This window comes from Malania oleifera, chromosome 3, assembly GCF_029873635.1.
Source record: "Malania oleifera isolate guangnan ecotype guangnan chromosome 3, ASM2987363v1, whole genome shotgun sequence".
NCBI lineage: Eukaryota > Viridiplantae > Streptophyta > Magnoliopsida > Santalales > Ximeniaceae > Malania > Malania oleifera.
This window is the reverse complement of record NC_080419.1, coordinates 83,235,910-83,256,771: the sequence shown is the minus strand read 5'-3', so window position 1 is coordinate 83,256,771 and position 20,862 is coordinate 83,235,910.

Below are 20,862 nucleotides of genomic sequence, written 5' to 3'. Positions count from 1 at the left end.
CCTCCCCCCTCAACGACCTCGGTCTCCTCTCCGACCTCGACCTCTTCCATCCCGCCCCGATGACCCCCACCTCACCACCGTCACCGGAATCAACCTGAACTATGCCCGCCCTCACTCCCCGATTACCTCAGCCTCCTCTCCGACCCGCCCTCTACCACACCAACTCCAACTGCTCCTTCGGCACCTTACTTTACACCTTCACCGACCTTCGCCTCTTCTACGAACTCGATGGCAGCTCTCTAGCTCGGTTGTCGGTCTCCATCTCCCTTCTCTAAAATTCCTTGATCTCCATTTCAACAAGTTTTCAATGGCAGCATCCCGAACCAACTCTTCAGATTGAAACTCGTTGCCCCTCAAACACTCTACCCCCTCAGAGTCGCTGTGCCTCTAAGCGCCGCCACTGCATTCTCCCCTCTCCATCACCGCTTTTCCCTATGAAGCGAACACCAAGACTCAAGGTTTTTATTTTCGTGGAGATGCACGAGGGGTAGCATTGAACGAACTTGTGACAAAACTATGAGTCGTCGCCATCGAAGACAGATCACGAAAACTGCACGCCATCGCTGCTCAGGGAGTCACCAAACAATGCAGGCCAGTATCTTTTCCATTTAGAAAAGTTTAAATTTAATCTCAATATATTGCAATCCAGTTTCATCCCCCGCCGAGTCCCAGGGTGGAGTCATATGCACAAGTTGTGAATAAAAAAGTGGAGATGTCTGCGTTCAAAATTCCTATGAGATTGCCCATTGATATCAATGGGGAATTGGGATTTATTTTATCATAAGCAGAGATGGTTAAGGCTAAGGAAGAATTTCGTTTTGCATTAGTAATGAAATTTTTGAGGAATCGACCATCTATTGATAAAATTTGGTTATCGATTGTGAAAACGTGGGGTTTGACGAAAATTCCAACAATCAGTATTATATATTATTATCACGTGTTAATTTACATGGAAAACGAATGTGACTTTCTACATGGTTGGGCAAGGGAAGGTAGAACAATGGAAGACAATTATTTTCGGCTGTTCAAGTGGACAAAGGATTTTGATACAAAAAAAAAAAAAATCTCCATTGGCTCCTCAATGGATTTTCTTACCAAGGTTACCAATGCATCTTTATCGAATGGATTTTCTTCAAATAATAGCGACTCATTTTGGTTGTTATCTTGGAACTGATAATGCAATAATCAACCGTGTGAAAGCATCGGGGGCACTTATTTGCGTGGAAGTTGACCTAACAATGGAACCAATAAAGGGGTTTCCTCTTGTTTTATCTCTAAAACAATATATTTGGTAGGAGGCCAACTATGAAAAGATGGGTTTTTTCTACTCTAAATGTTGCAGGCAAGGACATACCTCGATTGTTTGCAGCGTGGGAGAGAAGCGAAGGGAGGATGAAAAATATAAAGAAACAAAGATATGGAAACCAAAGACTAATGATGGTGTAATAAAAACCAATATCGACATGGATAAAGGGGAAAAGAAGGTGGTGCAAGAAGCAGGACCCAGTAATGTTCATATGATGAAGCAGATTAACGAAAGAGGCCCTGAAATAGCAAAAATTCTTGTGGTTCAAGGAAAAGGGGATCATGTAAGGCAAAACTTTGATATATCGCAGAGAGGATTGGAAAATAATGGGAATGAAGGTTCAACAGAGAGTAATGAAGGGGAGTATGAGGAAGTCAGGTGTGATGATGATCCTCGAGTTTCAGATAATGAACCTATATCTCAAGAGGAAGTGGACCATGTGGATAGTTTTAAACTAACTGAAGGTGGGGACCAAGGTTTGCATTAGGAGGAATTGGCTCGGGGTTATTCGTCCGAGAGGGAGGAAGGTGAAATATTAGTTTTAAAGGGCAAAGAAAAAATGTATGAGTCTAATACAAGGCAGGGATGGATTTCCGTAAAAAAATTCTATGAGGAAATCTCAACGGGTTCTCATCTGACCACATAAATTAAATTTATGATTGATACAATTCTTTTCTGGAATATTAAGGGGTTGGGCAGGTCTAGAGGTAGGTTAAAGAAGCTAATTAAAAAGTTTAATGTTGGGTTGTTTGCTATTTTAGAAACTTTCGCGGCTGAGGAGCGGATGGTAATGCAGGATAATTTTCTTAATTATCACCATTTTATATCTAATGAAAATCAGGGCGGTAAACTGTGGCTGTTTTGGAAGGATATAAATGCCTTTGAGGTGATTTCAATCACGACTCAGAAGATTTTCGGGTGGTTTTTTAAGGACCGACAAAGAATTTTGGTGAGTTTTATCTATGCCAAATGTTCTTATGTTAAAAGAAGAGAGTTATGGTAGAAACTAGAGGAGTGGCAATTAATATTTTCCTTGGTTGGTCCTGGGTGATTTTAATGTTATTCGAACGGATATAGAAAGAATTGGTGAAAATCCAAGACCACTGTTACCTATGATGGAGTTTAATGACTGCTTACATCATTGTGGTCTCATTGATTTATCAAACATAGGCTCACGAATGTCGTGGTGCAATGGCCATGAAGGGGTGGCTCGTAGTTGGGCTAAGCTTGATCGTCTTCTTATTAATAATGTTTTTTCCAACCTATATGGTTCGGCTCAATTCAAATATCTGAGTCGAAAATCCTCATATCATAGCCCTATGGTGGTGTATACAAATATGTCTTTCTCTCCGTATGACCCTACCCTATTTCGGTTCTTGTATATGTAGAGCTCGCAAGATATGTTTTTGTCGTGTCTTAAAGATGCTTGCATCAGGAATGACTCGACCTCAGGCCTTTTGAAACTTGCTATTCGCCTTATGAGAACTAAGGTTGCATTACTTGCATGGAATAAAAATGTCTTTAGGAGAGTGGGAGAAAATTTAAAAGCGCTTGAAAAAAGGATGGAATATCTAGAAAATCAGCTGCAAGCAGGTTTCTTTTAGGATGTCAAAGCTGATTACTTGACTACTAAGTTGGAGATTCAGGTGTGGGAGAATAAGGAAGCATCTCGCCTAGGACAATTTACGAAAAAAAAAAATGGTTTATTGAGGGGGATCAAAACTCTAAATTCTTCCATTTAGTTATCAATCAGAAGCAGAATAAGAGTCATATAGATTGTATGGTTCTGAATGACGAGAGGATATTGGAGGGTGCGGAAGCAATTCATAATGAAGCAGCTGTTTTTTTCTAGAATTTTCTTTCAGGGTCTTCAGCGGTTGAACCATGCGATCTCTCCGAGTTAATTCAAAGGTAAATTTCAGATGTTGATAATAATTTCCTCTGTGCCGAACTGACAGAATAAGAAGTTAAAAGAGCGGTGTTCTCTATTCCCAAAGAAAGCAGTCTGAGACCGGATGGATTTGACTCTGAATTTTATTAATCTTGCTGGGACATTGTAAAAAAAGATCTATTGGATATGGCAATGGTTTTTTTTTAGGGCACTACTCTGTCCAAGTTTTTTTCCTCTTCATTTATTGTTTTAATTCCGAAGGTGGATAATCCTTCTAGTTTTGATAAATGTCGGCCTATTAATTTATGCTCTGTGGCTTATAAAATTATTTCCAAGATTATTGTTTTTAGACTAACCGAGGTTGTTGATAAGTCGGTCTCGCATGAATAAGGCGCTTTTATTCATGGGTGTAGTATTTTTTAAAATATTACACTTGCTCAAGAAATAGTTCAGTCTTTGCAAAAAAAAATGGTTGGCGGCAATGTGATGGTAAAACTCAATATGGCTAAGGCTTATGACAGAGTGAATTGGAATTTGCTTTTGGAGGTTCTTAAGGCTTTTGATTTCTCTGATAGGTTTTGCAAGCTCATAAAAAAATGTGTGGAGTCACCATGGTTTTCTGTTTTGATGAACCGAATCTTCAAAAGGTTTTTTCAATCTATGAGAGGCTTGCAGCAAGGGGATCCACTCTCTCCTTATTTATTCATCATAATGGAGGAGGTTTTGATAAGGTTGCTTAGGAAAAACTATGAGACTGGTTGGATTGGTCAATTTAATTATTCGATTGGGGCCCCATTGGTTTCGCATTTGCTATATGTAGATGATATTCTTATTTTTGCGAATGGTGGGTAGAGGTCTATTAGAAATTTATTTTACGCTCTGAAAATGTATGAGAATTGGTCGGGTCAAAAAATCAGTAAGACTAAGTCAGCGTTATTCCTTTTGAAATACATCACTCCTGCTCGGAAGCATGGTTTATTGATAATCACAGGTTTCATAGAAGGTAAATTTCTAGTTACATATTTGGGTAAACCTTTGGTGTTTGGAAAATTGTTTTCCAGGACATTGAAGCCTCTTGTGGAGAAGATTAGAAAGAAAATTGTAAGGTGAAAATCTAAGTTGCTCTCGCAAGGTGGAAGATTGATTTTATTAAGACATATGTTGTCTAACATGTAGTAATCGGAAAAAAAAAAATTTAAAAAAAAAATATATAATAATAAAATAATAAAATAATAAAATAAAATAAATTAATTAAATTAACAAGTAAAATAAATAGTATGATAAGGAATATATATATATATATATATATATATATATATATATATTGTATCATGTATATATATATATGTGTGTGTTTGTGTGTGTGTATATATATATATATATATATATATATATATATATATAAGTAAGTTATTATGATATGTATGTAATATAAAGGTTAAAGGTATATATATATATAGAAAGTGGAAAGCTTCTTCAAGAAGCTTACTTGGATTTTTTTTTGGAAGTGCTCTCTCTCTCTCTCCTCTCTCTCTCTCTCTCTCCTACGACTCTCTCTCTCTTCGATTCCGGGCTAGTTTTACACCGGATCGACAAACCGAAGCCACCACGACGCTCCTGGCGAAGTTCTCTACAAGTCTGCCAGAGCGGATCGTCAGGGAAACGAAGTTGGATTTCATCCCAAATCCAAGGTAAGGCTTTATATTTAATATTTAGATTTTTGACAGTTGAAGAAAGTAATATACGCGTAAAAATACTAAACTTTAATATTGGAAATTTTCAATTCTAGGGTGTTGATTGGGAACGTTGGGAATCATTCCTAAGTTGAGGTAAGACTTTTTAAGTCGAATTTGACTTAGTGGTAGTTATAGAAAATGTTATACGTACGAAAATACTAAACTTTAATTCTGCGAGTTTTCATTTTCAGGGTGTTGAGTTGAGAACCTTGTGGATATAGGGAAGATTTTCTTAGGGGCTTTTCAAGAATCAGGTAAGGGGATAAACTAAGCTAGTTTTGTTTTGAGAAAATGTATATATATATATATATATATATATATATATATATATATGTAGCATCTGGTTTCAGGAAAAATAAATATATTTATATATATGATTTATATTTGGAAAATACTGTTTAAATGATGATATGTTGAATACGTAGAAAATTTGTTTAGTGTGGCATGAGTATAAAAATGTTGTGAAATACTGTTTTTTTTTGGAATGGGGACGATATGGATTTCTATGATGGAAAACTAGCGTACGGGCCGAGATATTTTTATATGTATATGTGATTTGCCGGCATACGAGGCCGTGCTATGTGATTTGCCGGCGTACGGGCCGTGCTATGTGATTTGCCAGCGCACGGGCTGTGCTATGTGATTTGCCGGCGTACGGGCCGTGCTATGTGGTTTGCCAGCGTACAGGCTGTGCTATGTGATTTGCCGGCGTATAGGCCGAGCTATGATAAAATGTGTAATACCGGCGTACGGGCCGATGATTTTCATGATACACGTATATATGTGAAATGATATGATTGATGGAAAATAAATGATATGAGATATTTATGTATCACGGTTTTAGTATATGTATATGATATCATAACCTGGTTGGCTTGGTCTAGGCTAGCACTTGCACGGTACCGTTGCTATGTGTCCATGGTCCTCGTGATCATGATATCTGTGCTAACGCCGCTGTACGGAGTGGTGTGAGATTGGATGGTCGATGTGATTATTTTCAAGAAGTGTGCTATTATCGCCCCTGGTGTACGGACCAGTCTGGGTAGACCCATCAGACCTACAGACTACTGTTTGACTTGGCATTGGTCGGCCAACCATTGTCAGGTCCCACCTTCGGGTCACACAACCCAGTCATGTGGGGGTAATACATGACAACAGCCAGCTAGCCTACCAGGATTGTTTTATGTTATTATTAGTGTATAAGATGAGATATGTTTCTGAAAATGCAGTCTATTCTGCTACGTGTTGATATATATATATATGTATGTTTTCCCAGATTTGATAAACAGTATTGAATATGTTATGTATGGTATATGTAGAACACATAATACTCATGTTGCCACACACTGGTATTAGTTTATTTCCCTTACTGAGAGGTGTCTCACCCCTAAATCTGATACATTTTTCAGGAGCCCCTAATAGGAGAGCGGGAAAAGCTCCGCTGATCTAGATCAGTTGTTTGCCCTCTTTGGAAGGGTAAGTTTTTGGTATGGACAGTTAGGTTTTGTGGGGATTGTCCCTAGATTTCATTTTTGAGATGTATATACTGTGAGATAGTAATTGTAGTGACTCTGGTATGTGTTATGCACATTATGATGAGATGTATATGATTTTATACTTTCTGCTGCGTATGCTTCTGCTGTATGTTTTGTTATATCCCTGGTGCCCACGGGCCCAGGTGGATTGTGACCTGCTGAGTTGGAATGTATGATGTGATGATAATTTATTTATATATAAAAAAAATATATGTGAAAAAGGAGCAGGTCGTTACATAACATGCCTATTCATTTGATGTCTGTTATTAAGGTTTCCCAGGTCACATATTATTGCATTAACTCTATTCTTTCTAATTTTTTATGGAGAGAGGTGAAAGATAAAAGAAGATTCCATGGCGCTCTTGGGGGAAAATTTGTAAACCTACCTTGGAAGGGGGTCTAGGCTTGAGAGATCTTAAGGAAGTTCAAAAATCTCTTCTCATGAAATTTGCCTTCAGATTGCTCACCTCTAACAATCTGTAGGCAGGTTTTTTCAAGGCTAAATATTGCAAAAAATATCATTTATTAATAAGGAATGGGAAACCAAATGACTCTTGGTTCTAGAAATCAATTATGTCCACCATTCCAGAAGTTATGGATAATGTTAAAATTTTGGTGAGAGGTAGGAACTCTTCTTTTTGGTTCAATAGGTGGCCGTCATCGGGCCCGTTATCTATGAGCACTGAGGATATTTTAAACAAGAAACAATGTATTAAGGATTGTTGGCTGAGTAATAATTGGAACTCTGATTTAGTACTAGAATTGGTTGGTGCCGATAAAACAATAGAAATTTTACACCAGGTGCTGGCTGGTAAAAGTGGGCATGATATTTTTGTCTGGAAGCCTACTCCTGACAATAATTTTTCTACAAAAACGGCTTGGGAGGCTGTGACGAGCAGAAGTGATAATTTTGTGTGGAATGACTGGTTTTTGCATTCTTTATTATCCAGAAGAATCTCAATGTGTTTATGGAGAGCCTGGTTTAGATGCTCAGTTGTAGATGATAGAATTCAAGCCAAAGGAATATCGATGGCTTCGGCTTGTGATTGTTGCGTTCAGAGAAGTCAGGAAAACATTGATCATATTCTTTCTTTAGGTGAGGTGGCTTCAAAGGTTTGGTGTCGGGCTATTGTGGCTTTGGGGATTCCTTTTCAACGATCCCTTCCCTAGAAAAATAAAATGACAAATTGGTTCCACTATGCTCAAAAATCGTCTATTAAAGGTATTTTAATCGGGTTGATTCCGTGTTTGATTACGTGGTGCCTCTGGAATCGAAGATATAAAGCGAGAATGGAAGGAGTTTATCAAAGTGCAGATCAGATGTGGAGAAGCATTCGATTATGGGTTAGTTTTATTGCTAAGAGCACCAATTCTTTTCAAAAATTGAAGACGTCAGACATTAAGATTTTGAATGAGTTTCAAATTAAGCATCAGGGAGTTTGCGATAGACCTGGAAAAATTATTTCGTGGGTTAAACCTCCAGTAGGGTGGATAAAACTTAATTGTGATGGGAGTTGTAGGGGCAATCCGAGTACTTCGAGAGGTCGAGGAATTATTCGGAATTACCATGGCATGGTAAAACGGATTTTTCAAGTTATTTTGGTAATGGTACAAATAATAGTGCGGAATTAAAAGCAATCAGGGAAGGAATTCATTTGTGCAAACGTTTGCATTATTTTAATGTGATTATTAAAAGTGACTCTAAAATTGTAGTTGATTGACTTCAGAAAGGTAGATGTACTTTGTAGTATCTTTGATATTTTTGGGAAGAGCTCGTGGTGGAGTTAGAAGGAGTGAATGCCATGGTGATGCATCAATATAGGGAAGGCAATAGTGTGGCTGATTTTCTTGCTAAGAAGGAGAAATGGGAAACAATGTAATCTATGAAGAACAACATCTTCTACCATGTTATCTGAAAGGTATTCTTCAGATGGATAGGTGGGGTCTCGGTTCCATTCATCGTTAGTTCAACTCTAGAGTTTCGTTTGGTGTATTTTGATTTGATTTTGGTTATGTTTATGTTTTTATCTTTTTTGTTAGTTATGTTTAGTCTTGTTGTCCTAATTTGGTTGGTTGCTGGTGTTATTTTTTTGGGAGGGTTTTTCTGTAATCTCCCTTTTGTTTTTCTTGTAACCATGGTATTCCTCTGCCAAAAATGAGGGTATATTAATAAATAAATGGAGGTGCCGCCCTCTTTTATAAAAATATAAATAAAAATTCAAGTTTTCATGATTTCAAAGAGCTCAAACTTTCAAAAAAAAAAAAAGAATATATACAATATGCTTACTTTCCAAAACACTATTTTTTTCAATTAAAAGGAGATTTTTGAGTTCATTAATTGCAAGTTTACAAGATATTCTGAAGATAAGCAATAAGCACAATATTCACATAATATCAACAAGAGTTTTGTATTCAATGAGCTTAATTTCTACAAAGATATATTTAATTTTCATAAGAGACTCAATCACACCCAAAATCTTAGTATATTCGAAATCAATATGATTATCATTCACAAAGATCATAGCATTCCATATACTCAATAATGGCATGCTGTTAATTCAAGCAGGCTTTCCAAAGGCCAAAAGTTCTACTCAACCATATTTGATCATAATATCAAAATTCACACATCATGTTAAACCCAAATGTTAGCAATAGTTATAAACAAAAGATCATACAAACAAGTGTGTCACATCTATACAATTTATATATGTCGACACGAACTTAGGTGGCTCATTTGGTTGCCAACTAGTTTGATGACCATTTTGAAAATCAAGTGTAGATAATTAAACCATCGATTATCTAACTTACTATTTTTATTTTAGAAAATAAAGTTACCACTTTATTTAGTTTTGAAAAGTAAAACCTTTTAAAAAATGACTTTAGATTTAAGAAAACAATTGTGAATGGGGAAGGTAGGGTATTTAATTCCTTTTAGATGCAATTTAAAGAATTAACACTCTACAACACTCATTTCATGAATGGTTGCCATGTTTACCTTGTGTGTCTATCTCCCTTAAAAAAATTAAGTTTTTGTAGAGAGAAATATTTAAAAATCATGGAGAATGAATTGCAATAGTGGTCGGTTGATTGTGTGCGGAGACTAGTTGACTGCTTGCAACAACCTTCTCCTTTTTTGTATTTTTATAGGAAAATCTCTATATCCCAAAACCCCTTTTGAAAAGACTTTTATAAGATCTATACAAAGAACTTAACCTCATAAAGACCCTACTACTTAATGTCTTTTTAAAACAAACACGCATTCACATAACCCTTAAAACAAAAAGGAAGAAGAGAGAAGAAAGTGGAAAACTTTTGGTTTTTGGTTATTATGGTTGAATCTACTATGTAGAGAAGTTATATATCCCCTAAAGAGGAATTAATTCATCTGCAGTTTATCAAAACATTTTCAAACTAGAGTTTAGAAAACATGTTGATGATTATTAAGATCATTGAAAACAATTAAAGTGTTTGGTTGAAAAATCTTCTTTCATTTGAAAACTTTGATTTTTTAAAAAACTCTCTGCACGAGTGGAGCCTTGAAACCAAGTTCAAGTTACAAAAGAAGGCATTTTCGACCCTTAATCCACTTCATAGGTGATTATCCATGAAAATTATCGTTCTTTTAGTTTTTAACTTAGAAAAAGTTAGTTTTTTGGTGGGAGAACCACAAACTTGTCAAGAAAACTCCTTGATAAACAATTTGAAAAATGCTCAAAAGCCACATCATGAGCATTCATTCTAGAGTTTGTTTTAAAATACTTGAAAATACTCAAAAACTTTTGAGGCATCCAAAGCTTTTTCTTGTAAAAATATAATATAAAACCGCATACAATAGGCTCTCCTTGATTTGTACATTCTATGGACCCCCATGTATGTGGATCTTTTTGTATTGGGTTACCATTTGTGTGTATGTGATAGTTGATAATTTTTTAAACCCATAAAGTAGAGATAAATTATTAGATAAGGTAAGTGTTATAATTTATTTAAGTTAGGTGATTCCAACTTTCTCAAAATGTGAGTAAGACTATAATTTTTAGGGATCGTTTGGAACCACTTGTGTAAAAGTGTTTCTTAGAAAAAAAAAAAATTGAATTTGATAAGTGCTGATAATAAGTATTGAAAATTATAAATGGTGTTTAGTTGTATTTAAATAAGTGGTATATGGATACCTATTATTGTTATAGGATATTGCATGATTATTTTTAAATATATTTTAAATTATAAATATTAATATTTTGAATTAACAAATTTCATTAATCATTATTTTAATTATTTATAATTAAAATGTTTATATTTTCTATTAAAAATAATATAAAATTATTATTTTAAATTAATAAAAATATTTTTTTAATGAAAATCATGTATACATGTTGAGAATATAAGTAGTGTGGTGTGTGGGTCATACGTATATGCTTTCATAACACGAGATAAACCTAGCATTAGCTTACTAAACTATTTATAAAAGTGTAAAGTCAAATATAGTAATTGTTAAAGTGACAAAATTTCTAATGTCAATTTTACCCTTCATCATGTATTTTATCTAAAATAAAACTTTCAAATGTATCCCAAATTTCAAATTTAAATGCTTCGAGCCCTTTCTGATTTTACCATTGACTATGGAACTCTTTAGACACCTAATTTTATTCGGGCCTTATATGACTAAACGGATATTAAAATTTTAAGTTTTAAAACAATTTTGAGAGATTTTTTTTTCAAAATTCAAAATGGACAACAAGATCTATTGGAGTTGAGGCACTCTACATGATGATTTGGGTGTGTTGATGACAAATCTTCATGTAAAGTTGTGTTATAGTCTAGAACCAAACCGCATAAAGTGATTAAGAGAAAGAAAGCGAGACTCTTTGAGGTCATTTGAGTGAGCATACAAAGACAACCATGACTAGTTTGAACGTCGTGCCACAATACTAGATTGTGGTAACTTTTGGAACTATTCTAAAGCGAAATTGTTTGGGGATGCTATCAAAATTGATGGCATGAGTAACAATGCAAAGGAATTCTTATATAAAGGTTTGTCAAGCTCTAATTGGGGATGAAAGAGTTGCAAAGGCATTCTTAGCTACAATAGTGTCATAGTCTTTTGCTATCAATGAAATTATGGCCTTCTTTCTTTGAGGCATAGTATTCACATGATGAGAGAATCAAATCTAGTAAGAAAGGAGGTGTCGCCCTTTTTTACTAAAAAAAAAAAAAAAAATCTAGTAAGAAAGATGTTTTTTCTTTTTCCTTTATTGTTGGATCATCCTACTATGTAGTATTTTTCATATGAAATCTAGTAATTTTAGTAGATAGAGATATTGGGTTGTCTTGTTAGTAATGATTGGACATTACCACTTGGCACATAAATATTAGTATAATTTTCTAATTATGTGACAAGTTTAGGACGTGTCTAATTGATGGAAAATAGTTTTAAGTTTTCGTTCTTTTTTACTTTTCAAAGAATTACAAAAAAGGGGTAAATCCAACAATACCCCAAGAATTTTATGAATACGACACTCCACCCTAAAGTGTAACTTTCTTAACAAAATGAATCAAAATGAACCTTTTGTTAGTTGACCATTAGTCAATCATTTGTATATGTGGTTACCCTTTATAATCAAATGATATTTTAAAATGACAATAATTTCATAAATTAAATTAAGAAAATTAGTCAGTATAATAATCTTGAAAACTAAATAAATCAACCGAAGACCTAGTCTCTTAAATTGACTAGTCTAACCGACCTAGACACTTTGAATCAACCAATTGACATAAGCATGACAAAATAATTTTATTATTATTTCAAAAAATTTTAAAATATTTATGAAAAAATAAAAATTACTAATAAATTATTAAAAATACTTAGAAACAATAATGCAACAAAATGCTTATTAGTTGTAATCTTCATAAAACTTTAATGACTAAATACATCGTAGAACAAATATAAGCATAGTTTAAAATTTTTAAATTCAAGTAACTTCATCAAACATAGGGTTAAGAAAATGTGAACTAAAATTTCAAAATTCATATTTCAAAAATAAAAAATTATAATGTTAAATGTTAGTTCTTCTATATGTAAAGTATGAATGCTAATGGGCAAAAAAAAAAAAACTCAAATTTATATTCATTGGTTGACCTTTATTCGAGCCAATTCACTGAATTTTTCTAATTTTATCTAAGTTGCTATGTTATTAAATACAATATTTAATCATACTCAGAAAGCAAGCTACAGTTCAACCAATTGGCTGATTCAAGCTAATTCTTGTACTTATTTTTTTTTAAAGATATATTTAGTCATTTAATTTGCAGAAAAATTATATATAACAAATATTTTGGAACAATATAATTGCCTTAGCATCTTTTCTAAATTATTAGAATTATTTATTTATTTTTATATAGTTTTAGTTTTTAAAACAATAGTTCAATTATGTTGTTATATTTCAACTAGTTGATTTGAATCGATTGGATCAATGTGACTGATCAACCCAATATATAGGTGTCCAATTTACTTGTAAGTTTAATTTTTAAAACATGTTATACTTAATTTAATAATGAATTGAACAATTTCTAACTTAATTTATTAATTAATTTATTTTCTTATATTTATTAATTGAATGAAAAAGATAAAATTATCATTTTATTGAGGTTAGTATTTATTTATTTTTTTCCCCTAAACTTAGTTGTTGACTAGTGGAAGGTTTTTTTGTCCATAAAATTAAATCTCAAAAGGTCTAGAAATTTAGTGGACAGGGTGTCGTTTTCAGAAAACTCAAGGAGTATTGTTGAATTTTACCTAAAAAACTAAATTATTTTTCAGATTTGCAACATTTGTATAGAAAAAAATTAGAAAGAAAATAAACCCTTTTATTTTCTACCTTTTTAGTACAAATATTTAAAAATTTAAGATTTGTTGTAAATGAAATAAAAAGAGGGGGAGGAGAAATTTGAAGTTATAGAAATTCAACAGTCTAGTTTTTCAAGAATTAGATATTGCTAATCATCTTATTATTTCATTTTGTTGTAAAGCATGTCCTTATATAGGCAAATACATTAGCATCACAAAGGCTAACCACATAACTTATTATCTAGATAGTCATCCACATAAATATACATGTTTTACAACACTTCCCCTTGAAAGACTATACACTATGAATATGCCTCATTAAAACCTTTATTAAGGAAAACCCCGTGGGACAAAACCTTAATGAAAAAAAAAGAGTACAGTATTTATACTTTTCCTTAAAAATACAATCAATTAAGAAATGTCCTTAAGTTGTCGCATTCTAATATTATGTACATGTTTTTTGAAAATTAAAGTTGACAATACTTTTGTGAATAGATCTGCTGAGTTACCATTTGAACTAATTTTGCAAATGTCAACATTTCCTTTCTTCATAAATTCATGAGTGTAAAAAAAATTTGGTGAAATATGTTTAGTTCTATCACCTTTTATGTACCCACCTTTGATTTGTGCAATACATGATGCATTGTCCTCATACAATATTGTTGGCATGTCATTCTCTAGTGATAATGCACTTATCCTTTTAATGTGTTGGATTATAATTCTTAACCATACACATTCACGACTTATTTCGTGAACTGCCAATATTTTTGAATGGTTTGAAGATCCAATACTTCTTAATATAACGCCCCGAACCCTTAAACCCAATCCGGTGAGTTATACCTGATAAAGTCCTGATAATCCATAATTAAACCATACACAAGCAGCGAAAAACATAACTATGATCTTTTTTTTTTTTTTTTGCTAAAAGAGGGCAGTACCTCCATTTATTTATTAATAAACCCTCACTTTTGGCGGAGGAATACCATGGTTACAAGTTAAAACCAACCAACCAAACTAGGACAAACAAAATTAAATATAACTAACAAAGGAGATAAAAACATAAAAACAACCAAAAACAAAACGAATTACACCAAACAAAATTCTAGAGATGAACTAACGACGAATGAAAACAAGACCCCACCTATCTATCCGAAGGATACCTTTTAGATAACGTGGTAGAAGGTGTTGTTCTTCGTAGGTTACATTGTTTCCCATTTCTCCTTCTTTAGCAAGAAAATCGGCCGCACTATTGCCTTCCCTATATTGATGCATCACCATGACATTCACTCCTTTTAACTCTACCACGAGCTCTTCCCAAAATTCCAAAAGATACCACAAAGTACATCTACCTTTCCGAAGCCAGTCAACTACAATTCGTGAGTCACTTTCAATAATCACATCAACATAATGCAAACATTTACAAAAACGAATTCCTTCCCTGATTGTTTTTAATTTCGCACTATTATTCGTATCATTGCCGAAATAACTTGAAAAAACCGCTTTTACCATGTCATGGCAATCCCGAATAATTCCTCCATCTCCTGAAGTACCCGAATTGCCCCTACTACTCCCATCACAATTAAGTTTTATCCACCCTACTGGAGGTTTAACCCAGGAAATAATTTTTCCAGGCCTATTGCAAACTCCCTGATGCTTAATTTGAAACTCATTCAAAATATTAATGTTCGATTTCTTCAATTTTTGAAAAGAAATGGTGATCTCAGCAATAAAACTAACCCATAATCGAACACTTCTCCACATCTGATCTGCACTTTGATAAACTCTTTCCATTCTCGCTTTACATTTTCAATTCCAGAGGCATCACATAATCAAATATGGAATTAGCCCGATTAAAATACCTTTAATAGACGATTTTTTTGCATAATGGAACCAATTTGTCATTTTATTTTTCCAAGGAAAAGATCGTTGGAAAGGAATCCCCAATGCCACACTAGCCCGATGCCAAACCTCTGAAGCCATCTCTCCTAAAGAAAGAATATGATCAATGTTTTCCTGACTTCTCTGAACGCAGTAATCACAAGTCGAAGCCATCGATATTCCTTTGGTCTGAATTCTATCATCTACAGCCAAGCATCTAAACCAAGCTCTCCATAAACACATTGAGATTCTTCTGGGTAATAAAGAATGCCAAAACCAATCATTCCACAAAAAATTATCACTTCTGCTCCTTACTGCCTCCCAAGCCGTTTTTGTAGAAAAATTACTGTCCGGGGCAGGCTTCCAGACAAAAATATCCTGCCCACTTTTACCCGCTAGCACCTGTTACAAAATTTCCCTTGTTTTATCAGCATAAACCATTCCCATACTAAATCAGAGTTCCAATTATTATTTAGCCAACAAACATAACTATGATCCTTAATCATACAAATAACACTAGAGTTTACTAGTTCTATCCATAATCCATAATAACCATTCAACACCTGTATTTCCATATATACACATATCTCCAAAAAAATATACACCATTCACAACACTAGTATGTTTCATAACTATTCATAAAATTCAGAAAACTTAAAACATAAAAACATTAAACATAACTTATTTACATCCCAAATATCATCAATAATATTTATACCCTTTCCTTTATCGAGAACCCCACAAATGTTACCAACCTTGAGCTTCTCTAAGCTCGTTTACGTGATGGTCCTGAAAAGGTAAATTTGTAATTAGGTGAGACACATCTCAGTAAGGGAAAGAAACAATATATATTAAAACAATGTGTGGTCCACATGAGATTATAATCAACATTTGAATATCATTTGCAAAACTAATAACATATATTCTGAAATCATTTTCTGAACCCTATTAAACACATGCAAAATATTTACCCACGAAACTACCCAAGGATAGGGGTGATTACCTGCCCATACAAGTAGCACCCCTCTGTTCTAATACATTAGGCAACCTAAAGATCATAACTGAAGCATACCAAGACACTCACCTTACTCAATAAGCCCTCAAGTGAAAGATTAATCTCGTACTTACACAATTCATACAAAGGTTTACTAGCAAAGGCCCCTAATAATAACAAAATCTACCTGCCTATACAAGTAGTTTTCCTCTGCTCTAGTGTGTTATGCAGCCTATTGCTACATCTGATACTACTAGTGCACTCGCCTTTCTCAGCAAGCCCTCAGGCGAAGAGTTTGCTCCGTCCTAACATGACATGTTCTACTAGCATAAATACTTGATAATATCATAATACATTATTCTGTTTGTCATTATTCAACCATCCATAACTGTTTATGTTCATAACTTTAGCATTTCTTAGCATTTCACTTTACGTAACCTTTAACATTTTACATCGATCACATTTCACATTTCATATTCATTTCATTCACATTTCGATTTCATTCATTTTCATTATTTTCATTTGTACTACAGCTCCTTTTAGTTGTACATCAGTTAGTCCACATAGATATGTGCTAAAATCTGCTAACACAACTCCTTTTAGCTGTCATCAATTAGTCTACAGCTCATTTCAGTTGTCATTGCATACATCGTTGCATCATCATACACAAACAACGTAGTCCTTATACATTTCATTATCATTGCATTTCTTATATAGCCTGCATCTCATACATATAACACACATTCAAACAGCATTACTATCCACTCATGTTACACATTTTAGCAGTAAAAGTCATACATTGCCTGTAAAATAAGCCAACTAATGTTTAACGTTTATATACTGAAAATACTTTTCATTTCTTACATAATTATCCTAGAAATATTTTTCACTTTCATTACTTCGTTTTCATATATACATAGCTAAATAAGCAGCCCTACGCTCAGAAAACATAATTTACACAGTTGGCATTTTATACCCATATGAAAACATATATACATATATTTAACATATTCCATTTCATTTAATTCATAAAAACCTTTAATATATAAATTTCCCCCTTACCTGAATCCTTGAAATTCACCAACAGGTATCCCAAACTGATGCCTATGATGCTCACCCGGACCTTGGTTCAAAAACCCTAGTTTAGTTAAATAAACCCCAAATAAACTACTATTTCTACATTTTCTCAACTTATAAACTTTAAATAAACTTATAAAAACCCAAAACTATGAATCCAGACCCTTACCTCAACTTAGGAGCGCTTCCCGAAAAGCCTAGTTTAGAAAACTATCCCGCTTGATGTGTAGAGATTCTTCCCTAAAACACCGTAGCGACTTCCGATCATCGATTTGGGCTAAATTCAGGCCAGATTCTTAAAGAGCTAGAAGGGAGGGGAGACGATCTAGAGAGAGAAAAACTGAAGGAAAATAAGTTTCTATCACAGAGAAGCTTCCCCAACCTTCTTGTACTCGACTTTGCCACGTGGACTCGTTGACGAGAAGATAGGACTCGTCAATGAACCACTGAAGAACATTCATCGACAAGGTCATGAGATCATCAACGAGTTTTACAACAGTCAAAACCCTCTTGGTTAATCCTCGTCGAAGAGACATACTTACTCGGCGACGAGGCTCACAACTTCACTCGTCGACGAGAAAATCCTACTCATCGACGAGCACCTGCTTATTTTCCCCTTTTAAATTTCTTTTCCCTTCTCTTTTTCTTTATTCCTTATTTATATTTTTCATTTATTATTTTTCTTAATTATTTTATCAATAAAATTTTTCGGGTCATTACACTTTACCTATTAGGAGTGATCGTTTGCTTTATAGATCGCCATGAGATAGTAGTATCACCACATGTAAAATATAGTCTGTTTGTGATCGAGCTTTATGATGATCAGAAAGATATCCAACAGCAGTATATCCTTTCAACACAAAATTTACTCCCTTTAGGTAAAACAAACCCATATCAGATATGCCGCAGAGATAACGTAGAACATGTTTTACTCCATTCCAATGTCTTTGAGTTAGCGTAAAACTAAACCTGGCTAGCAAATTTACCACAAAAGCTATATTTGGTTTAGTACAATTTTCAAGATACAAAAGTGCTCCTATTGCACTAAAATAGGGTACTTCAAGACCAAGGATTTCTTCATCATCTTCTCGAGGACAAAAAAGATCCTTTTTCACATCAAGTGAACAAACAACTATCGGGAAGCTTAATGGATAAGATTTATCCATATCAAATTTTTTCAAGATTTTTTCTATATAAGATGATTGATGAATAAGAATTCTACTTGTTAAATGTTCAACTTGAAAACCAAGACAAAATTTTTTCTTCCCAAGATTCTTCATTTCAAATTCTTTCATTAAGTAGTCAGCAGTCATTGAGATCTCTTTTGGAGTTCCAACTACGTTTATGTCATCAACATAAACTACGACTATAACAAATCCAGAATTTATCTTCTTAATGAAAACACAATGACAGATAAGATTATTTTCATATCTAATTTTTAACAAATATTTACTTAGATGATTGTACCACATTTGTTTAGATTGCTTCAAATCATACACGGATCTTTGTAACTCAACAGAATATATTTGTCATTGTTTTGGATTATATGCTTCAGGCATTTTAAATCCTTCAGGGATTTTCATATATGTGTCATTATCCAATGAGCCATACAAGTAAGTTGTTACTACGTCCATGAGGCATATGTCGAATCCTTTAGAAACCGTTAAACTAATCAAAAATCTAAAAGTAATTGTATCCATAACAGGGGAATAGGTCTCATTATAATCTATATCAGGCTTTTGGGAGAAACCTTGTGCTACAAGACGCACCTTGTATCTCACAATTTCATTCATTTCATTTCTTTTACGTACAAAAACCCATTTATACCCAACAGGTTTGACATTCTCAGGTGTTTGGACTACTGGTCCAAATATCTTATGTTTAGCTAATGAGTCTAGCTCAACCTGTATTGCTTCTTTCCATTTTGGCCAATCATTTCGATATCGACATTATTCTACATTTTTTAGGCTCAGGCTCATTACTATTAACAATTTATGATGCAATCGCATATGCAAACACATTGTCAACAACAACTTCATTTCATCTCCACATATTTCCAAATTTTAATGAGATCTCATAATTTTTCGATACCAGAACTACTTCTGGTGTTGCTTCTGTGAAAATATGGGATTGTTGATATATATTTCTTTTGACCTCTTCTTGAGTATTAATGAACTCTTTTGGAGTGTCACTTCTATTCACTTCTATTCATTTCTTTTTGCACCAATTGGTCTATCACACTTCTAGCACACTTTAGATTCATTAGCTGCTATTCCCATTGGGTGTTCTTCAAGAACAATCAATCTAGCAGGAATATTTGCGGCCGAAACATGTGATTGAGTGACCCTTTTGGTGTCTCTAAAAACACCTAGCAATTGATTTGCAACATTCTGTAAATGAATTATTCTTTGAACTTCAAGTTCACATTGATTTTTGTGTATCAAGATTGGACAAAGTTGGTGTGTTCCAACAAATTTCATGTGTTTTTAATCCTTTACCTTTTTCCTTCTCCTAATGACGGGAAAACTGATTCATCAAATTGACAATCTAGAAGTCTTGCTACAAAAAGATCGCTTGTTAGTGGTTCAAGATATCTAATGATAGAAGGAGAATCAAAACCAACATAAATACCAAGTCGACACTATGGTCCCATCTTACTTCGTTGTGCAGGTGCAATAAGAACATATACAACGCAACCAAAAATTCTAAGATGAGATATATGAGGTTGGTGGTTAAACACAAGCTGTGAAGGTGAAAACTTGTGATATGTAGTTGGTCTAATTCTATTCAAAGATGCAGCATACACTATAACATGACCCCAAGCAGATGCAGGAAGCATTGATCGCATAAGCATAGGTCTAACAATAAATTGTAAACGCTTAATGAAAGATTCCGGTAAACTATTTTGTGTATGAACATGTGCAATAGAATGTTCAACACTTATCCTACTCATATGCAATAGTCATAAAATGCTTTTGAAGAACATTCACCTGCATTATCTAAACGAACAGTCTGAATGGGATGATCAAGAAAACTTGATCTTAACTTTATTATTTGAGCAAGAAATTTAGCAAAAGCAACATTATGAGTTGAAAGTAGACAAACATGTGACCATGGAGTGGAAGCATTAATTTAAACCATGAAATATCGAAATGGTCCACAAGATGGATGGATTGGACCACAAATATCTCCTTATATTCTTTGTAGAAAAGATGGAGACTCTAAAGATAATTTAGATGGAGAAGGTCTGACAAGTAGTTTTCCTCGAGCACAATAAATACAAAAATAATCATCAGGTAAAAGAACTTTTTGATCATTTAATGGATATCCATGTGTATTTTCAATGATTCGTCACATCATAGTTGAACCAGGATGACCAAGACAATCATGCCAAAGTATAAAACTTCTAAGCTCGGAGCACTTCCGGTGCATAAAATTTGATTCAACCATCCTTATTTTTATGAAATATAGGCTAAATGAAAAACTTGAAAAAATTTTCTAATATGATCTTCTAGTTTGAAACAGTAGATGTAATAAAAAGATATTCCATATCTCTATTTTTTGTTTCAACGTGATATCCATTACGACATATATCTTTAAAACT